This window comes from Aquila chrysaetos, chromosome 3 (assembly GCF_900496995.4).
Source record: "Aquila chrysaetos chrysaetos chromosome 3, bAquChr1.4, whole genome shotgun sequence".
Classification (NCBI taxonomy): Eukaryota; Metazoa; Chordata; class Aves; order Accipitriformes; family Accipitridae; genus Aquila; species Aquila chrysaetos.
In genome coordinates this window covers 21,156,169-21,176,524 of record NC_044006.1, presented here as the reverse complement: position 1 = coordinate 21,176,524, position 20,356 = coordinate 21,156,169, and the positions used below count along the sequence as shown (strand labels likewise).

At 42.3% G+C, this 20,356-nt stretch overlaps 1 protein-coding gene across 25 annotated transcripts in view; it reads left to right on the top strand.

The window, feature by feature from the left end:
- Window positions 1–20,356, top strand: part of ARPP21 (cAMP regulated phosphoprotein 21) — a 204,821-nt gene that overhangs the window by 42,118 nt on the left and 142,347 nt on the right. For 7 of the 25 annotated variants that reach the window (XM_030009086.2, XM_030009089.2, XM_030009088.2 and 4 more), the window contains exon 1: window positions 15,938–16,592. The exons of 1 other annotated variant lie outside the window; for it this stretch is intronic. The gene's annotated coding sequence lies outside the window, so the exon portion shown is untranslated. Of the gene's footprint in view, window positions 1–13,843; window positions 14,010–15,936; window positions 16,593–16,988; window positions 17,294–17,465; window positions 17,615–18,299; window positions 18,582–20,356 lie in introns of those variants that run through there. 17 more of the 25 variants (XM_030009091.2, XM_041122494.1, XM_030009096.2 and 14 more) reach the window with 10 other exon arrangements.

The following is a 20,356-nucleotide window of genomic DNA, read 5'->3' as shown; positions in this document are numbered from 1 at the left end:
AAATGTCACTACAAACTCAACACCTGGAAAGTTTTGCATTTGAATTAAAAAAATAAAAATGCCTGCAGTATTTAGTCTTAAAAACTGAAACAACCTAATAGCCTTAATATTTCAGCAGTTTTCTATGGCAGATTATTAGGTGCACTGCATGAGGTTAAGATCGAAGTTTTTCATTACATAACAGGAAATAAGCAATTTTTAAAACTTATCCAATATTGTATAACACTCCTGTAAAGATGGGTGGTAAAAATTAGGTTCAGGTGAAATCAGTGGCATGAATTCAGCAGGGCTTTGATTTCACCCCAGCTGCCAAAATTCTACTTTCTCCTACCAGATGCTGGCTTTAGAGGAGATATTGGTAGTGAAGTGTCTTATTGTATGGTAAGATAGGGTAACCTGATGTGAGCATGCTAAAGTGGAACCACAGGATGGAGTCAGCAGTGGTTACCTTTGCGTATGCAGCTTTGGGGAAAAGAAAAAAAAAACACATACACAGAACAAACTAGAAATACTGGCAGATGGAAGAAGGGCATACCCTATTTTGGCTGAGATGAGGGCTGACAGCAAATTCGTGCAGGTTGAGTAAAGAGGTAGAAATTTTCCTGCTGTGTTGGATTTTTCAAGTTAATATGGTGGAGCTCCTGTGCTAGAGGCTAGGGGCTAGAGAAGCTGAAGCCTGCAGGGCTGTGGGGAAGGAGCAGAACTGTGACAGTTACTAGAGCCAGTCTTGGTGTGTGTTTCTTGTATTTGTGATACCTAAGTACAGAGAAAACTCTGCTAGTGAAAGGGAAACAAATTCAATTCCACTGCATTTTTTTCTACTTGGCTTTCCAACTCTAATGAATGAAAATTCATCTGGAGAAACACTAATTGGGCTTGACACCACAAACACAGCAGTAATGGAAGCAGGTTTCTCAGCTAGGCAGTCTGATCATCTAACAAGCTGTCTCAATGAGATTAGCTAGTTTAAGGTCTTGTGACATTATTCATTAGCTTTCTAACACACTGATCTTTACAGTACACTTCCCAATTTGATGTTGTATCTCCTCATCTAGCTATAGGCTCTGTTCTTTTATACCCAGGATAATGCTTTTGTTAATTCATTGACAATCAGCAGCAAAAAATAGCACTCCCTGGCACTTCACCCTTCTCACAATATCTCTGAGGGTGTTCGTTTCACGTTGATGTCATTTTACTGTCAGTGGCAAGGTGACCAGGTGAGTTGATCAAGAAGGCATCAGTAAGTATTTATAAATGGATATCTTGGAAATTTGTCAATGCTGAAATCAGTTTTGTGCAAGAGAACTGGTCAAATATTACTGTATTTTCAGGAATGGTCAAACTGCAGGAGTGTAACAGTTGATTGCCCAGAGGAAGCATCAAAATCCTATGATTAGCAAGTTCTTTGTTCATGCCAGCACAGGAATTTGAAAAAGGCAAAAGGGTGAGAACATCTGCAGTTCCATGCTATATACAGGAGCATGGCAAGAAAAGAATAACAGAACTAATGCACGTGTCTGTAAATAATACTGGACATGTTTAGGCATCGTTAGGATTGCAGCAAGCATCCTCTGTATATTGTCAGATTTTAAATCATCTACAATTGTCCCTGTGATTATTCTTACTGCTTTTTGTGATAATTCCTTATCAGTGCAAAAAATTCTTATTACTGAAAGTAAGGATGTTGCTTTCATGTCAATCTAAAATAAAACTAAGTTGCTATCAGAGAATAACTGCATTCAACTGAAAGGGCAAATATTAGCTTCAGTTGCAGGAACACAGGAGTTGCAGAGTGAAAATGTGCTGTGCTACTCCTTTGCTCATCACAAAATTGTAATGTGGAGGGAAAAGCGGTGTGCATAAATAAAAATCAACAAATCCAATGCATCTAGCTATTTGTCTTGGCAGTTTCACACATTTCTTCTTTTATAATGAATCGTAATATGAATGTAAGTATCAGCTGCCGTCTTTCAAGAATTAGAAAGTTTCAAACACTATTTTTTGTCATTCACTGTGCAAATGAACACTTTCAGTATCATAGGAAAAGCTGTTCACGAACAGAGCATTTCTCAGTTTGGAAATACGTTGTCCTATACGGTTTTATTTAGGCGATACCTATAAATAGAAATCAGCTGCTAAGAAATGAGTTTACTGGGCTAAACCATACTGTTTTATTTTGCTACCCAGCTAATCCTGGTAAGGCTAAAAAATAGTTAATAGGCAGTCTGTAAGATCTTATAAGATGACATTTGGAAATCCTGCAGTCATATTAGTCATTAGCCATGGCAATATTCTGCCATAAGGCAATGAGTCAGACAATTGATTAGAGAACTTAATCATGATATACCCTCCGGCATGAATATGGAGAGAGGGAAAAGGAAAAGGAGAAAGGAGAGAGTGCATGGGACAGGGGACAGGAACATGGAAGAGTAGAAGGGCAAAGAAAGTCTGAAAGAGCTTGTTTTTGAGATGAACAGTAATCGAGGTAATGGAGAAGAGGCAGACAGCATAAATCACAAAGCTTGAGGATCTACAAGGTGTGCTACCCTCACGCTTTGTGAGTGGAGTCCAACATCACTGGAAAAATCTAATTTTTCTTGCACTCTTAGCATGGCATCTTGCTCTAGATGTGAGGCAGCTGTCGGCCACCTTCCTTACCAGTGTCCAATAAAAGTCGTGGCGAAGACTGGCATTGAAACACTATCTGTTTTTAATTCTGCCCATTTTCTCAAATAGATGTGCGGATATGTATGGCTTTACCAGCTATCACCATGTTTGCTGAGGAGTATCAGCAAAACAACCAAGAGTGCACAAAAGCTGACAAAAGGCCTACAGGGGACACGGGAGAAATGCTCACCCTTGGAAAAAATGCTGGGCACTGCAATTAAAAGGAAAGAGCTCTGCTATTTAGGGGTTTGTGATGCTTTTACTGGTGGCCGTGCTATGAATCCCCTGCTGCTGTTTTGGAAATAAGCACACCACTTTTGGCTGTGATGCTCAGGTATGCAAGGCTGGGTGCCTGCCCCATCCCTGCGGTCAATCTTAAAAGCTGCCAGCTCCTGGTAGGAGGAAGGCAGGACTCAGAAAGTACAAGTATTGTACAAACAGTAAGAATGATAGGCACAAGAAGAAATCACTTGTACAGCCAAGATTTTACTGCAGCACCTATTTTTTTCAAAATTCGTCTCCCTAACGTGTGTTTTTCTCCATAGCAGGGTGTGATGACTTAAGGACCTTATTTGCAGTATTTCCAAATGGCTGGGTCTATCTTGATTTGTCCTGAATCAAATTCATCTAGGTCCTCAAGTCATGTACAGTTCTATCAAAAATTGGTGAGCTTTGTCATTTTACTCCTGGAGATTTAGTACCATTTGTCCGATATACTTGTATTATAAATAGTCAGGGGTGCTTGTGCTTTTAGAGCAGGGGAGCTATTAGTAGGATGTTCTCCATGAAGGCACTGTCTTTTATGGGGTTAACTGGCTTTCTTGGTTTGCAAGGCTCATCTCTTTTCTGAGGCATTTCAGGAAAGAGGTTCCCAGTCTTGTTTATGTTTATAGGAAAGTGATTACAGTTATAATACAGGGAAAAGCTGATCTGTTGGGGGTTTTTTGGCTTATTTTCTAAGTATTCTGATTTGTATGAAAATACTCTGCCTGTGATAAACACTTACTATAACTATAAATCAAAATGAATAATTTATTTTTTGTGCTTTTAAAAACTGTGTTAATCAATACCAAACATTTCAAAAGACTACATGCAGATGATATTATTGGCAAACAAGATTGCTGCTGAGATCAGTGTAAAATTCCCATCGTCTTCAATGAGATTATTTTCAGACTGCCATGTAGGATGTTACATTTTTGCGGGCTGCCATTATGTAAACTCATAATGATGGATAGTCCTTTCTTCAAAATTACAATAGCCATAAGAAAGATCAGAAGAAACAGGTGTGAAGAATAAACAAAGGCACCAGGAGATGGGTTGAATTGCTTAAAATTATCCATTAAATAAAAGGTAGAATCAGGATCAGAGCCCTGATATGTGAAGTCAAGACCGGGCTCCCGCTTAATGATACTGCTTCACATGCAGCTTTCTCAGGTGATGCATGGCTCATCTTTCTTGGGCTGTGGAGATCTCATATAGCGTGTAACAACAAAATCAATTGTAGAACAAGCTTCAGCAGATTACTCCCCACTGCCACTAATTACTTTTCATAGTGGCATCTTGCCTTTCTCTCTGCCCTATCCCCAGGCTTATGAAGCACTTCCCATCGCCCTCATTTACTTCTGCGAGCCATGAAGCTCTCCTGACATTGACAGGAAAGGCAAGGTAGGGAGAAGGCTTCATGCTTCATGTGCTCATATAAGCAGTGGATCACAGGGCCATGTAATGGAGTTACAGATTTGAAACAAGGCTCCTGTTCGCCATGCCTAGCTCACTTTCAAGTTGTTTAATACATCTTTTCTTCTTCATAAGTAATCTTGGAGGGCCTGTGTCTCACTCCTCTTTCAGGGAATGTGGTGATGTAACACATTTACTTATCTTAAACAACTAGAATTTCATGACATAAATATCACAATAAACAAAAATATTGTTGAAAGCTACATAGCATAAGGGTAACACCATATGTCATTAAAACACATTTATCTTTTAATTGTCATTAATCACTTGATCCTGTGGGTTGTAAACTTATCACGATTTTGGTCTGCTTTAGGAATGGGCCATAAAATTGTAACTGCAAACATGCCATTTACTAAACTGTGACTAATTTTACCTATTCTGACATTATTATCAACCTTCTCCAGTTGTTTTAATATCTTTGTATAAAGATTAGCTCGACTGTTTTTATTATGTTTGTGTCTTACTCTGTGATGTCTCATTTCTTTTGTGTAAGTGCTATTACTAATAGTCAAGTACATGAAGAAGTCCAAGGACTACACCGTTTTCTTTAGAGTACAATTACTCCTGAATAACATTGGAAAATAATGAATGTGTCTAAACATAGAAACTGTTTTACATGGAAACAATCATCAAGATTAATGGCTACTGTGGTTCATTATTCACTGTATTTTAAGGAAGATTATCTGCAACATAAACTATTGTTAGATAGTTAGAGTCATGGTCAAATCTTTCAAGAGTGTATAGGATGCCTCTTACACTGCTCAAAGGACTTTTTGTGTGCATGCATTCAATTGACTCTCAACAGGATTGTTCTGAAATTTCTTGATGGGCATGTAAATGTGACTGAGGAGCATAATCTGGCCCCTTGTGAAAGCCTGACACTCTCTGCCCAAAATGTAACAAGGTTTTGAATGTAAATTTACATACCCTATATAGATATGTTAGTCTGGTGCTCTCGACTCTAGAGTCAGCAAGAAAAGATGAACAACTGCAATAGCCACAGAAAGCAGATGAATCTTGAGAAAAATGGATTTCAGGAGCACTCTGTCTATTTACACGGAGCATTTATACAATATCTAAGGGCAAATGATGAATCCCTGAATCACATGTTGATTAAAGCTGGAATAACACATAAGTTGCCAGGTTTTTTGAATGCTGAGCAAAGGAACTTTATTAGAATCAGAAAAGTAATGTTATTCTGAGACCTACTCTCTTTTTGCATCTGTCTCTCTTTCTTCCATCTCTGCTATTTGTTAAATTTCTGCCAAGAGCCTGCCTGCCCTCTAAAGCCTGGCTTCTAGCTACGGATTTGAAGAAATAATAGAAGTGGTTTATACTTCTTGCTTCATAATGTATTCCTAATAACTTTTTGTAAGACGCACAGCATGCAAGACAACATTAAAGAGATTGGAAGGACCGATTTTTTTGATTCCTTCAAGGTTTTTTTTTTTAAACTACAGAACATTCTCTGATGTTGGGGAGTTTCATAATTTAGATAACTGAAATGCTGATGAGTAGCAGCCTTGGAATGAGATCCTAACTGAAAGTAGTAGGATGATCATATCATTTAGTCTGTGGGCCTTGGATCACGCCCTGAGAAAATTGTTTTTTTAAGTTGTTTGGTCTGTAGGACCACATAGTTGCCATACTCATGAAGAAGTGTTCAAAAGCAGACCAAAGTATGGTTATCATCTCTCAGAATTTTCACAAGGCTGAAGCTACACTGTATCGTTATGTTGTACTGAACTTCCAGGGAATTTATTTAATTTAATATGCCTCCAGGGTTTTCCGTGAGACTGGAAACTGATTAGAAACTTAAAGCATATAGTATTAAAAAGAAAACAAACTGCATTTGAAAGAACACAGGCTTTTCTCACAACAGAGCCAATTTTCTTATCTGGTCCAGCAGTAGATCAGCAGTACGAGTTAATATAAAGGCAACACATAGGTAAATGGCTCTGGCAAATGAATCTTCATCTTTCTAGGTGTCCCGTGCTTGATTTAAGCAAATATGTCATTCATAGCTGGCTATCCATCGATTCAGTCATGGCAGGATGTGCTTTTGTCCTATTTGGGACTATATCCCTATTTGGATTATGTATATATTTGCATAGATATTGGCTCCTGCTTAACTAACAGGGGAGAGGCATAAAAGGGAACTTCCCTTGGAATGGCAGGAAATAAATTTTTTATATGCACAAGTTCCTCGTAATCTTAAGGTCAAGTTTTCTAGCCAGCAAATGGGGTAAAAGTAGCCACACTTTTTAATTAACCCATTTTTTTTTCCCCGTGGCTGTCAGTAAATTTGCATTTGGCTGTGGGAATCCAATTTCTGTTGGCAGCACAGGCACTGAGACATGTACAGCTTGTGCAGATTGCAGCCTGTATCCGTACTTAAATACTGAGCTCTGAATTTCATTGCTAGGCTGTTCAGTGCCCCCACAATGTCTTTCAAAGTCTTCTAGGCTCTGTTTTATTGTGTTACCTTTGTCAGTCTGAAGTGCAGTAATTTATATTTGTCACGACTGCCCTTCATCTGGTGTGGTGCAACCTTGGGGTTTTTTAACTTGTCTTTTTTATCAGTGGAGGAGTCCAGTATTTTGAATAATTAAAACCACATAAATAGTTAGTCTTGGTGATACAGCATACAACACTAAGAAGTCTTATGTAAAAGCCCTGTATTTTTACTTCTACTGTCTTTTGCTTGAACTAGATTAAAAAAATTGTTGTCATGAAAAATTAAAGGTGATAATAATAGGCATTATTATCCTGTTTACTACATGCTGCTAATATAGAGAGATTTAGATTTCTCCTGAGGAACGGTTTGATGTATATTTGTTTTCAATTAAATTTGCATATGTCGCTTTAAAGAGAAAGAGACTCTTATTTATCTCTCTATTTGGTTTCACTGAGGAGGGAATAAAAGTTCCATACTTCTCCCCCTTTGGTGCATCACTGCAGGAGAACCCTGTATTGTGCATCATAAAGAGATTGGGAAGCTGGGTAATTAATCATGAGCTTTTATGTAATAGAAAGTTTAAAATTCATTAGCTTTATATCAGAGTGAGTGTTATGAGGGAGAACATGTTGTGAATGAGAGGGAGAGCCTTATAATTAAGGAAGTGTGTAAATAATAATGAAAGTCATTAGTGCCATTCAGTTTGTAAGAATGTCATAATGTAATTGGAGCATTAAAGTGAAATTTGCGATGACAAACATTAACGATACAAAAGAGAGAAAATGTGGTTATCTTTAGTTTGACAGATAATGTCAGCTTTCTTGCAAGGCCCAGATGGTGCACAGGAAAATGTTATGAACAGTTTTATTTTAATATTTCTGTGATGTGATATTTGGGAATACAATGTCACAAACACACAAGGAGGTTTGCATTTGTGAACCAGTAGTGCCTTGCAGAGCACAGAGTCCAATGCTGAGTGACCAAAGCAGTAGATAGGGAAAGTCTTGTCACTGATGCGAGATTGTTTTTGCAATAAAGGTGAGGTGCAGTGTAGCACGGTATTACGAGGCTGCTAAGTTTTCTGTTTGTCTCTCTCTCTCTGGATATGCACTTTGAATCTTTCTTTCCTTTAAAAAAAAAAAGAAGAAGAAGAAAGGGGGAGAGAGAAAGGGAAGAAAATGATTTAACAATTATGTGGGAAATTATATGATGCTAAAATTGTACCATGTTCTGCTCTTTCAATGAAGGGACTTTCTACAGTATTGCGCATTGCAAAGGCTATAATTTTAGGGCGTGAAAAAATGTAGATTCCAAACAAAGGAAAATTTAAATATGTCTAGTGGATAAGGCAAGGCGAAACAAAAAGAAGACAGCTGGAGAAAATTTGGGGGAACTGTATTATTTTAAGGGCAGTGACTGAGAAATAACTATGCTTAAGACTCCAAGACCTCAAAGTGCTGGAAGCTTAAGTATCTGTCTTTGCGTTCTGTCCATGAAGTACAGCATTGTGGGATTTTATACAGCCCCCACCACTTTGTGTTGAATGGACCTAATTTTTACATGAGCAGTCATCCATCTATTCTTTACTGTCTCTTTTCTGCAGCCCACTAGCCAACACAAAAGTTGATTCCAAAGTGTTCAAGAGAAACACTGCAAATTGCTAAGTTGATGCTTATCAGACTCATATTCTGCTAAGAGTCTTGGGAAATGAACAGTGGTCCCAAAGGTGTGAAAGTGGAGAGGTGAGGGTGTGCTGTGCAGTATGCTCTGCTCACAGGTAAGGGGCACATGCTAAGGCTGTAATGGCAGTCAGATGGGGGAATAAAGAGCCCAATGAGCCAGTGCAATGTAGCAATCCCCACACCTTATCAAATTATTACCTCAGTAGGATTTTAACCCATAGCTCCTTGAAAAACCTCTAAGACTCCCCAATCACATGACAAAGGACACATTTTTGCTAGTTTTATCAGCACTGACAAAACTTGAAAGGGTTTTCAAATGACAGATAGCAGGAATTATTTATTCTCTGATTACTGTAGGGCTGCTGCTACTGTTGGGATCTGTGGGTAGGATGGTCCAAAGTAGAGTCACGCTAACTGTGCTAAATTATGGTTACATCTGTGCCTTTTCTGGTCATTTTTACTGAGCAAACAAAACTAACATGACAGTACATAAGCTGTAAAAAGAAGCTGTCGGATACATTGCCTCCAGTAGTTTGTAAAGGGCTGGTTTTGGAAAGCATGATTTAGCACAGGTTGGGGTCTTTGTTTTGGTTTGGTTTGGTTTGGTTTGGTTTTTTCCAGGTTGCTCCTGTTCTTTGGCACATGTGCACACTGTTTTGCACATACAGCACAATGTGGCTGTAAAGGGGGCAACTACTTCATCTCATGTGGATTGTGAGGGGAACTGATCTGCCAGCCAATGATGTTATGCTCTTAACTCCCTCTATAGTGGAAGGTCTCCTTATCTCCTCTCAAGCAGCGTTCATGACTGATGTTTGTTGTTTGCTGCTTCTCTAACTGAACAGGTTAATAAAGCTGGGGGAAGGGGGGTAAGCACAGATAGTCACCATTTTACAGAATAAGAACTAGCCTTTCTTTTATTTACCTTTAGTGGAATTCCAACCTTTATATCAATTTGTGTATAGATTACAGATTTTGAGAATTAGTCTGTGATCTGGCAGGTTCATCCTTGTTCAGGTAACACATATTTTTTGCAGACTTCTCTTTTAATTATTCCTGGTACAACAGTGTTTAAGGTGTGACTATCCACAGTACTGGTGGCCACATCTTGAAGCCATTATACTGGTTTTACCCTCTTTAGACTCAGACAGTATCTCTATTAACTTGAGTGGGAGTGACCTGAGCAAAGATAAAGCCCAACCTTCTCCTACAAGTAGACTTTGGATTGGGGATCCGAAAAGAGCAATAATTTCTGAGCATCTTTATAGTGATGTACTGAACTCCATCACTTCATGTTTATGGTCCTGAGTTAGCAACCCAGCCTTGCAGTTGCATCTACAGGAGGTCTGAGGTGGGAGCAGCTGTATAGAAGCCAAGGCCAGTGCCACTCTCTCTGGGAGGTCCCCAGTTGGCTTCCTCTATATTACAGTTCAAATGTGAGTCAACATGTAGGCATTGTGGGCAGCAGGAAAGCTTGAAATCCCAGGGTTAATATATGTCTGTATTCTGCTCACTGGAGGTTAGTGGTGTGGCTTCCTGGCCAGTTGAGCCTCAGAGCATACTGCTGTGAGGTTGGGTGGGCAGCAGGAAAGTAACACATCCAGCTTACACAGATGCTGTGGTCAGGAACCTTTCCAGAGATTCCGATGCGAGAAGTTAAACATTATTCTTAAAATGTTTTAAAGGAAAACTGAAAAATGGTATCTGGTTGAAGAGTATCTACGTACTAGTGTAGTATCAATTTATTTGTGAAAAAGACCTGCAAGGTAGGTCTGGGCCTGATGTCAATGGGAGCCTTCTCTTAAACTGTTAGATTCAAAATGTGCAGTTCAGAGAAGACTAGATGTTCTAGAAGCGAAAATTAAGACGGCAACATGTTCAGGGGAATTTCAAAGGGAGAAGTTGGTAGTTGGTGAGTGTTCTGGGTTACAGGTGCCGATTGGCACAGCAAGTCTTCTTTTCTTCACCTCCAAATCATTTGCTAACTTCATTCTCTGGGTTCTCATATGGTATCCGATCTACATAGCGGCACTGCTTATTGAACAGACGCTGCATTGGGTTACATCTGTGTGCCCTGACCGAAACACAGAACAGAGGTGTGCTGAACATTACTGAGACCCAGGCTCCTCACTACATGAAATAAATAGCTGAACTGAAATATACCTCACAGTCTGTATGATTGTTCTCTGTCTACTTACAGCTGGGGTGATGGTCTTCTCTAAAATATACTGGTGTTGCTTTTGAGTGTTAAACCAAGGCCAGAACTCCATAATCATGTCTTACTGCTATTCTTAATATTGCTCTGGCAGGATTTCTGGAAGGTAAATGGGGATTCCTCTCGAGATTGCTTTTTTCTTTTTTCCCCTCTCTTTCATTTCCTGGATCCACTTGCTCACCCATGAAGTTCTCTAGTCCCCTGGCTTCTCTTCTGCCAGGACACCTTAAGGGCAGATATAGGTCTAGTGATGGTTTAGCAGTGAGAGAGGCACTTTTGAAAGCCTGTATTACGCACTTCTTATTGTGGTAGCTGAAAATTGTCACCAAAGCTTGTCTGCTCTCTAGGTGTGCTGGGAGGAAAGCTATGCTTTTATACTTTGCTTTAGCTAAAGGGCTGCAATAAAGACTTTTCTTGGTAAGATCTTGATGGGAAACTGCTTTGTGCTAGTGAAGTTGTTTGTGATTCTTACGGCTCCTATGCCGAGGACTGTAACTACCCTCCTGCAGATGCTATGTTTGTCATATGTCTCCTTAGAGCCACTCGTACTTGTGAGCCAAGCAGTTCCTAGGCTCTTAGGTGACCCTGAGCTGTTGGATTATTAAAGCTCATAAATCCTATTGAAAGATTTTGGAATTTCCTCAGCTTGATTTCTTCCCTACAGGACTCTAATATGTGTAGGTAGTGCACATTACCCACAATGAATCACAGATCCCAAGATAACTAACTCACTGCATTCCCTGCCTGGGACTCTCCCTCCTCCTCGTTTTCTCACCATTTTCTCCCTGGCCCATCCTAACACTACAGCTCACAACATTCTTGCTGACTCTCTCTTCCTACTGCTCTTTCTCTTACTCACCACTGCTTGTTTTGTCTCTTCGCCCTAACATGCATGCTGCACATATCTATTACAAAAAATACCGCGATGCTAAGTACCTACATCAGAGATGAGCTTCTGTCCAGAGCAACTGCTGCCTGAATTTCTCAACCTGTCATAGCTCTTTGAATGTTGTCTGCAATATGACCGAGTCAGAAGGATACCAGGCTGAGCCCTCTGTGTGGCTTCTGGCTTACTTTGGAACATCCTTTTTTGAGCTGCCAGCCACCCTTTTAGCCCATGAAACAGTCCACTGTCCCTCCAACACTGTGACCTGAAAGTCCCCCAGTCCTCCTGCCTATAAACATAAATTAAGGAAAAGGCTAGAACAGGAGAGACCTTTTGCACCAATGCTAGCTATCAAAGCTAGAGTTCAAGTTCCTGCTCATCTTCTTTTGAGAGTCCCAGCTGAGCAGGAGCTACAGTTTCTGGTCTTAGGGGGGATCAGACAACTTTTTTTCTGTGGGGTGAGGAACTCCACACTGGAATATCCTTTTCAAGATACACAGATATGGCACATCAAACACTTTGGGATTTCTAAAAGAAACTAAGAGGGGATTTGAAATGTCAAACACAAAGAAATGATGCTTTGCTTTTAGTGGGAAAAAAATACCTTCCTCAGCCCCTCTAGCAACAGATTATATTTTTAAAGGGTTGTTCATTGATCTTCCTCCAAAGAGGGAGTCTTAGATTTAGGTACCTGATCTTAATCCTAATGAAGTCCATTGCAAAATTCTCCCTGACTTCAGTGGGAATAGCATAAAGCTTCATTTTTTTATCAAATCTGAGCCACCACTACAAGCTGTACACAAATCACTTGGTTAATTTTCCTTTACTTGTGATGTAGCTGGAATAAATATTTCAGGTCTTCCGGAGAAGTGTTTGAAACTAGAGCAATTTGGCTATACTTATGTATTGTTAAGTGCCATTTTAAATAGAAGTGCAGTATTTTTAAGTCCATCTGCAAATTATGCATGATTAAATTGTTTGTAACATGTAAGACATAAAAATGGAAAAAAGTTTAAAAATAAAAAAACCCCTAAAGACTGATCTCTTGTACAGAAGATTATGATAAAATACATCAACAGGTAGCTTATCATGCTGTTGTGCCTCAATCTGAATCATTCCACAACTCCAAAACACAATAGACTTTACATGTTAGCTTTGTTTCACTGAAAAATGACTAGAGGCAGAAGAAATGTGCAACCAGTCATGCAAGCTTTTATTAATGTATTAAATTGCATGCCTTCTTTTACAGTAATCCCCCGTGATTGCAGAACTGCATGAAGCTCTGTACGTTTGTCTGACATCACATCCGTCGAATCTGATGTCGGTTTTTGAGAGCCCACTAAGGTTTGCTTGATTTCTAAGTGAAATTGAGAGAACATAGTTAGAAAGTGTGCTCGCAGTGAACAAGTAATATAATCTGTTGTCATGCTTCGAAAATATCTTGAGCTGAAGCGTTGGAATTTGTGTACGTGTAGCAGATGTATGCTTCACTGCTGTAGGGTGGTCCTGTTGCGCAAGGGCACTTTCCAAGACCAGAGACCTGGAAAGCATGCGCTTGGGGGTTAATTAAATGCTTTATTAAAAAAAGTATTTGGAGAGGTAGGTCTTGTGTCTTTTTTCTTTTTTTCTGCTTACCCCCAAAGTCTGGCTATGAAACACACAGGAAGAGGTGTCAGAGGTCTGAAAAGGTTATCAAATTCCACCTGTGCTTAAACACACAGCTTCTGCTGACTTCCATGAGGTTTACATGGACAGTTATCCCTGTGCATGTTTACAAATTGGCACAGGCAGCAGCAAACCATTGCCATGGTTCCCCGCCTCTTAGATATTACGATTGTGGAATGATTGTGATTTTTCTTTCTGCTAAGAAAAGTCCTGAAGAGGGCATGTAGGATGCATATTCTGTTAGATTCGTATCCGACTCCGAGAAGGTCTGAGGTGACCTCTCAACAAAGGGAGGCAATTTCACCTCTTTGCACATGCTGGTGTTGATGCTGCTCACCATTCTGAGTTGAAATTCTAGCTTGCATGATACTGGGGTGATAACTAGGTTTTTTTCCTGAGTATTCCCTTTGGTGTTGCTGTAGCTGGCATCTTTTAGCATTTGGTAACTTGCACCAAGGCACATCCTGCCACACAGGAGAGAGTGGAGTGAACTGCCAGGACTACAGCTTGGATGAATTTTTATCTATTTACAGATCTGATGTATAGCTTCGGTGCTTCCCACTCTGAAGACACTCCAGTATCCCAACGGTGGGAGACAAGCCGTGGACACGTGGCTGTTTCACACATTCATTGTGTCTAGTGACTGGAGTAAGGTTTATGAAACATTCGCTCCCCTCACCCCCTTTCCTACGCAGGCAGGTGAGTTGCGAGTCGGCTAGCAAAGGCGTGAGTGCGTGCTGCTTTAGTGTTGTGATGCAGCCTGTGTTCTCTCCCTTAGCTGGGTACCCTGTGTAGGAGGGAAGGGATGATGATGTGCAGCAGCCAGCTGAGGTCCTCTGCATTTCAGTGCCTGTTCAAAAGAGTTTTGATAGCCATTTTGGAAAATGAACTTTGGTCCACAGTGGAGATGGCTGAAGGAAACACACTTCAAAAGCAAAGAACTGGTCCTTCCCCAGTCGCCAGCTGTAGCATGCTTCAGCATAGTGCCTTTCTGCCAGTCTTTTTGCTTTCAGATGCAACTTGTAGCACACAGTGTGGGGATACGTTAAATAATGAAATTAAAACTAGATGGAGCCACGCACGACCATCCTAAGAGTAAGCCACATCAGGAGCTGCGTTAGCAGAACAGGTTTTGGTGTGCCTGGCTGAATGCCTCTTATCACTCGAGGCATGCACCAGGAGCCTGCTAATGCACACCCTGTTGTGGTTCATTTTTCGCTGTATTCTTCCAGTCTGATTCCAGTCAGCAGTCCCTGCTAAAAGTGGGTGTTTGCTTCTGAGAGGAAAGAGGGATTCCAGGGGTGCCAGGATAATACCTACTAAAGCAAATGTTTCCCCCCCAACCTTCTGTATATTTGTCTGTTTGACTGGTACACCAGTTCTTCTACATTTGTTAATTGTGGCAAACTGTCTTTTTTAACAAGGACTTTCTGAAAGTACGTAATGAAAGGAGTGCATTTTTAACTGTGTATTTTAAATAAGAATTGTCTCTCTGCGGGAGTTGGGTTATTTGTATCGCTGTAGACAGAAATGATCACTACATTTCATAGGACCTTGCTGCTTTGTACTTATTGACTGTTTATTTTTCATCTATAGGATTACTAATTGCAGCTAGTACCAGACGCTTCTGTCTCTCTTCAGGTTATTGTAGTAGAGGGCATTGTACCAGATGCATGGTTATTCACAGAGCATGCATTTCCAGCAGCTGAATTGCTGGATCTGCTCTAAATGATCTATGGCAATTACATTTGGTGTTGTACGGCTATAATTTTACTGCATATTAATAGCCACCTAGCAAAGAGCTAAATGCCCTTTTCTCGGCTGGGTGCAGAATGAATGCCTGGCTGTATTCAATTGGGTAAAACGAGGCTCGGTTTTTAAATGGATAGCAGGGGTTTTATGTATGGGAAATGCATGTGTTGGTGAAATGTCTGTTCCCCTCTGCCTTGATGGTGTGCAGCGAGGCTCCTGGAGAAATATCATCAAGCCAGATCCTAGATGGAGACATGCTGGGAAGGGGGAGAGGAGGGGGAAGGGGGTCATGTGCCCCATTTTAAGTGGCTCATCTGCTACCACCCAAAATCCGCTGCAGTCTTTTTTTTTTTTTTTTTTTACCCCTTTCAGCAGCTCGGCTGAGCAGCGTGGATGCTGTCGGGTTTCACCAGCAAAAATAATAATTAAAACCACCCTCCCCCAGACCTTCACTAAAGCTGTTCTCTGGAGTCAAGGGCCTATTTTCTTCCCTTTTTTTGGGGGGGGGTGGGGGCGACGGGGAGTGGGTGGGAGCAAATAACAAGGAATCGGAGGAGATTAACGAGCTTTCTCCTTACCAGCCCTGCTCGGGTGCTTTGTCTCTGCTCCTGGCCGGGGGTGGGCTGACGGGGAGGGCTTGGGAGGGAGGTGGGGTGGGGTGAGCAGTGTGACTGGAGTGGCCGGCGTGCGGGAAGCCACACACACACACACGGACGGACAGACAGACATACCCACCCCACACACAGACAGGACACAGAGCCCGGCCGGGCAGCTCCTCGCCCCGGCCCGGCCCGGCCCGGCCGCGCAGTCAGCGGGCGGCGTGTGTCTGTGTGGGGTGGGGTAAGGACGGGCGCGGGGGGGGGGACATTGGGCGCGGGCAATGGCGGCGGAGCCAACGGCTCCTGTGAGGCGGCCGTTGGCGCGGCCGAGTCAGCACGAGCCGGAGCGGCGGCGCTGAGCGCAGCGAGCGCGGAGCCGGCGAGGAGCGACACGAAACGCGCCGCTGTCTCCGGTCCGAGGCGCACCACGCTGCGTGGGCGGGGAGAGAGAGAGAAAGGGAGAGGGAGAGACTCGCAGACAGACAGTACAGCCGGGGAGTGCGGCAGATAAAGGACAGAGGACAGGCAGAGAGCGAGAGAGAGAGGAGCGAGCGGGGATCCAGTCAGGCACCGAGAGAGACCCAGGCAGCGGCAGAGGCAGGGCAGGCGACGGCAGCCCGGCGGTGGACCAGGGCGACGCGAGCGGAGCGGGGAGAGGCGAGGAGGCGAGGCGAGCCGGCCCGAGGCGGCAGGCGGCCGGCGGGCCGGGCGGCGCCGGCGCGGCCACCGCGCCCCGGCCACCACCGCGCCGCGGCGGATCTCCTCCCGCGGAGGAGGCGGAGGCGGAGGAAGAGACCATGTCTTTCAGGAAGGCAGGCACTGTACTGTAACAGCAGCAAAATAAACAAACCAGCCAACCAAAAATACCAAACAAACAAAAAAATAACCCAAGCCACCAAGACGCTGGGGGCAGATCCCGTTTTCAGGCAAGGTAAAAAAAAAAAAAGGAAAAAAAAAAAAGCCAAACCAAAAACCAAAAAAGCCAAAAGCAGAATCTGTAGACATTTGTGTGGCGTGATGTTCTTTGTTGTTGCGATTTCTTTCGTTTTCCTTTTTTTCTTTTTTCTTTCCAGCATGTGTTTTCTGTCATTTCGTTGGAGTCATTCGCCCCCATCCTCCCCCCCCCCCCCCCCCCGTGATCTTTTAATTTTTGAGGTCAGGGCGGCTTGAGCATGTGAAGCGGAGGGAGAGGGAAATAGGAGCTGTGCATGGCGCTGGGGCTTGCGTTTTATTACACGCGATGTGCAATTATTTATAGCAACTGCAGGATTCCGACTCTAAGATGTGGTATTTACCAGAGGGGGAGGGAAAAAAAAAAAAAAAAAAAAGTGGGGGGGGGGGGAAAGGATACCGCTCATAGTCTAGCTGGGCAGGATGGTAGCGGTGCTGAAGCCGGAGCCTCGCCCGGGATCTGGGAGCGGCAGGGTAGCGGCGGTGAGAGCCAGGTAGGGCGTGAAGGGCTTGCGCGGCGGTCGGTGGGGCCGGCTGCCCCCGCGGAGGGCGGCGGTGGCCCCTTCGCAAAGTTTCCTCCGCCGCCAGCCGGGAATTACCAGAGGCGGTTTTGGCGGTAGAGGCGGCGGCGCGGCCCGCGGTTCTCGGCAGCGGAGGGTCGGGCGCGGAGGCGGAGGTGAGGTGAGCGGAGCTCGGTTCTCGGGTGACGGCGGTGTTCTCCCCTCGGAGCCGGTTGTCCGGGAAGGGGGCTGAGGCTAGGGACGCGAGGGCCGCGGAGGGGAGCTGGGGGGGGGGGGGGGGGGGGAAACGGGGGGGGAGATCTCCCTCCGCCCAGCCGTCGTTTTAGCTAAAATGTATCAAACTGTAAAAAAAACCAAACCCAACTTTTACTCGCTGGTTTGTGAACAAGATCGAGGGATACACTTTAAAAAGCCGTGCTTTGCTGGAGGGAAAGCCTGGGGCTGCTTGACTGGCATTGTTCTTAAGGGTGGCGATTTGAGGGTAAGGGATTTACTTGATGCTTCCTTGGCATCTCTCTTTTTTTTTTTTTTTTTTTTTTTTGCATGCGGTGAAGGAGGATCAGAATCCAGGAGTTACAGTCCTATTGTTAGGTATCCTAGCAATCTGTTTGCATTAAAAAATAATTAAGGTTACTCCGCTTAGTGTAATTCTGCCTACTTGGATGTGCGTTTCAACGGCAGCGCTTGTAGATCGAACCAAGACGTGCTCATCCAGCGCAGCCATTGCGCAGTCTTGTTTAATTGTTGTTATTTTTTGGCATTCATTTACCGTTTGAGCCAGCGGGACCCACACACACACTCAAATTTCGGGTGCATTTTTCCGTGCTAGGTGTGTCTTTGCGGTTCGGCTCTCCCTCCTGTCTTTGCGCTTCCCGGTGTGTGCGGTTTTGCTTCAATTCATCCCGCTGCCGTGTGACATTGCTGTAAATGTGCCGAGAAGGGAAACAAAAGGCATTAAAGAGTGTTTGTCGATCACCTGTTTGACTTCTCTACCATTGCGCTGAGCTAGATGCATGCCCAGTATGCATTCTTCTAAATGGCATATGTAAATTTTAGGCAAGTACAAAGCAATTGAAGCTGAGGGTGATGGGGAGGGGGAAAAAAAAAATTACTGTAAACTGACCTGCAACTTTTCAGTCTCATAATTTAACTGCACGCTGATTTTTGTTTTAGCAGTCTTCATCACGGATCGAGGCAAGTTTGTGTGCACAATTAGGCTTGCAAATTGCTAATCTCGCACTGATTTTGCCTCTCAGTTCCCAGCTGGGCATGGTTACCTTGAGAGCTGTGGTATCAGCACTGTCAGAGCATGCTCCGGTGGGGAGATCGGGTGTGTTCTATTTTTAATACTATTTAATGAAGATGCTTCTCACTCTGCAATATATGAAGCATAATGGAAGAGCAGAGCGATGATTGGTTATGGATACTGGAAAAGGAAAAATGCAAAGGTAAAAATGGAAATCCCTCAAATATTTATATTACATTAATGAAAGAAAATGCAGCTGTGCAGAAAGGTGATCAATTAGCTGGCTCTAAGTTGAACTGTTTTGTGGTGTCTAAGATGATTTAAAAAAATTCTTTTAAAAAGTTGTATGAAACAAACTGTAGATAGGAAATGATTTTGTGCTGTTGATAAATCTGATTGTATGCGGGTATGCTTAAGTTGAAGAAGGATATTCCATTTTAATTCTTTTTTTTAATGTTGAAATGTCTTACAATGGTGTAGTACTAAGGAACATCTTAAAAATACTTCTTTTTTTCTTGTGCTTACCAGTTTTAATGATTAACTATTTATGTTCTTATTGGTAGCCTCCTGAAGCAGGAGTTTTGAGTTTTTATTCCTTGCAGTTAAAAGTTAATTCAGCTGATATTAAAAATCAATGTTGCATGTGACGCTCACAGAATGCAAGCAGCTGTAAACCTCTTGTGATATGTGTGTAAAGGAAAATACCTATAGATAACTACAGTGTATGCCATTACGCAAGATACATGTAGATACTTTTGAAAAACTGCCTTCTTTAGTTCCATGTATCTGTAGTCAGAAATACATTTATTAGCTATTTGCAACCATCCATGCACTCAGAATCATGTAGAGAAACTTGCCTTGATTAAAGATGTCTTCTGTAAAACAACTGTATTTTCTCTCTACTATCTACAGTTTTACAGGACGGTGGTCTAAGAAATGGCTGAGTACCCCATCCTGCAAAATCCTTTTTCAGGCAATTATTTCTTTCTGCTATATGCTAGTCCTTTTGACTGCCCCAGGGCTAAGTGTGCAAGTGAGGGTTGCTCAGATGAGTGTTGCACTGCATCGTGTCCATGAAGGAAAAACTACATAAAGATGATAGAGGAAACACAATGATATTTTTAACACAGGTGTAATGATAGATCTCAGAGAGAGAAGAACAGTGCAACGGTCACTTTGAGACCTTATCCTGCTGGAGTAAAACTGTGGGTGAAATCATGTTTTCCTGATAGTGCTGCTTTTCCTGTGGGCTTTACTGGGGTTATTTGCATGATTACAGTAAACTGGACTTGGCCTGATAAATCACTGTTATTAAATAGAATTCCTGGGAGTACATAAAAGAAACCTTATAAGTTTTAAAATCCACTGCGCTTTTGGCTTCTTCCCAGGTTATGATTTTAACAACTAATTTTAAACTTGGAATGAATAAGGGGGGGAAAAGTGCACTAATTCTAGGATGGCTTACTTATAGTCTGTCTGTCTTCCTGTAGGCATCGCTCTCACTACAGTCAATGGGAGCTTTAAATTTGGAAGTGTGTCCAGGGTTTGGTTCAATGCCTTTATCAGTGCTAAAGACAGACACAGGGACAAATCTTCAGCAGCTGTAAATTGATGTAGTTCCATTGGTTTTAAGAACAGTATAGATTTACACCAGCTGATGATACGCCCCTCTTCTTGTAACATACAGGATCTGTAACTTGCACTGAGTGGTATTATCAATTTTGATGGCATTAATTTCAGAGTAGAAAAATGATTTTGGCAGATTGGCAAATCCTTGTTTATAGGGACTACTCACAAATGAGTGGCTTGATCCAGTGAGTGCTCCCAGCTCAATTCATTTGCTCGGTTGTAAAGAGAATTTGTAACTTACGTGATTATTTAAAGGAAATGCTATTGGTGTTAAGTAATCTATTTTCAAAAATACCATTAAAGATTGGCCAGTTGAGAATTAATGTAACTACCGTGCAATAAACTTGC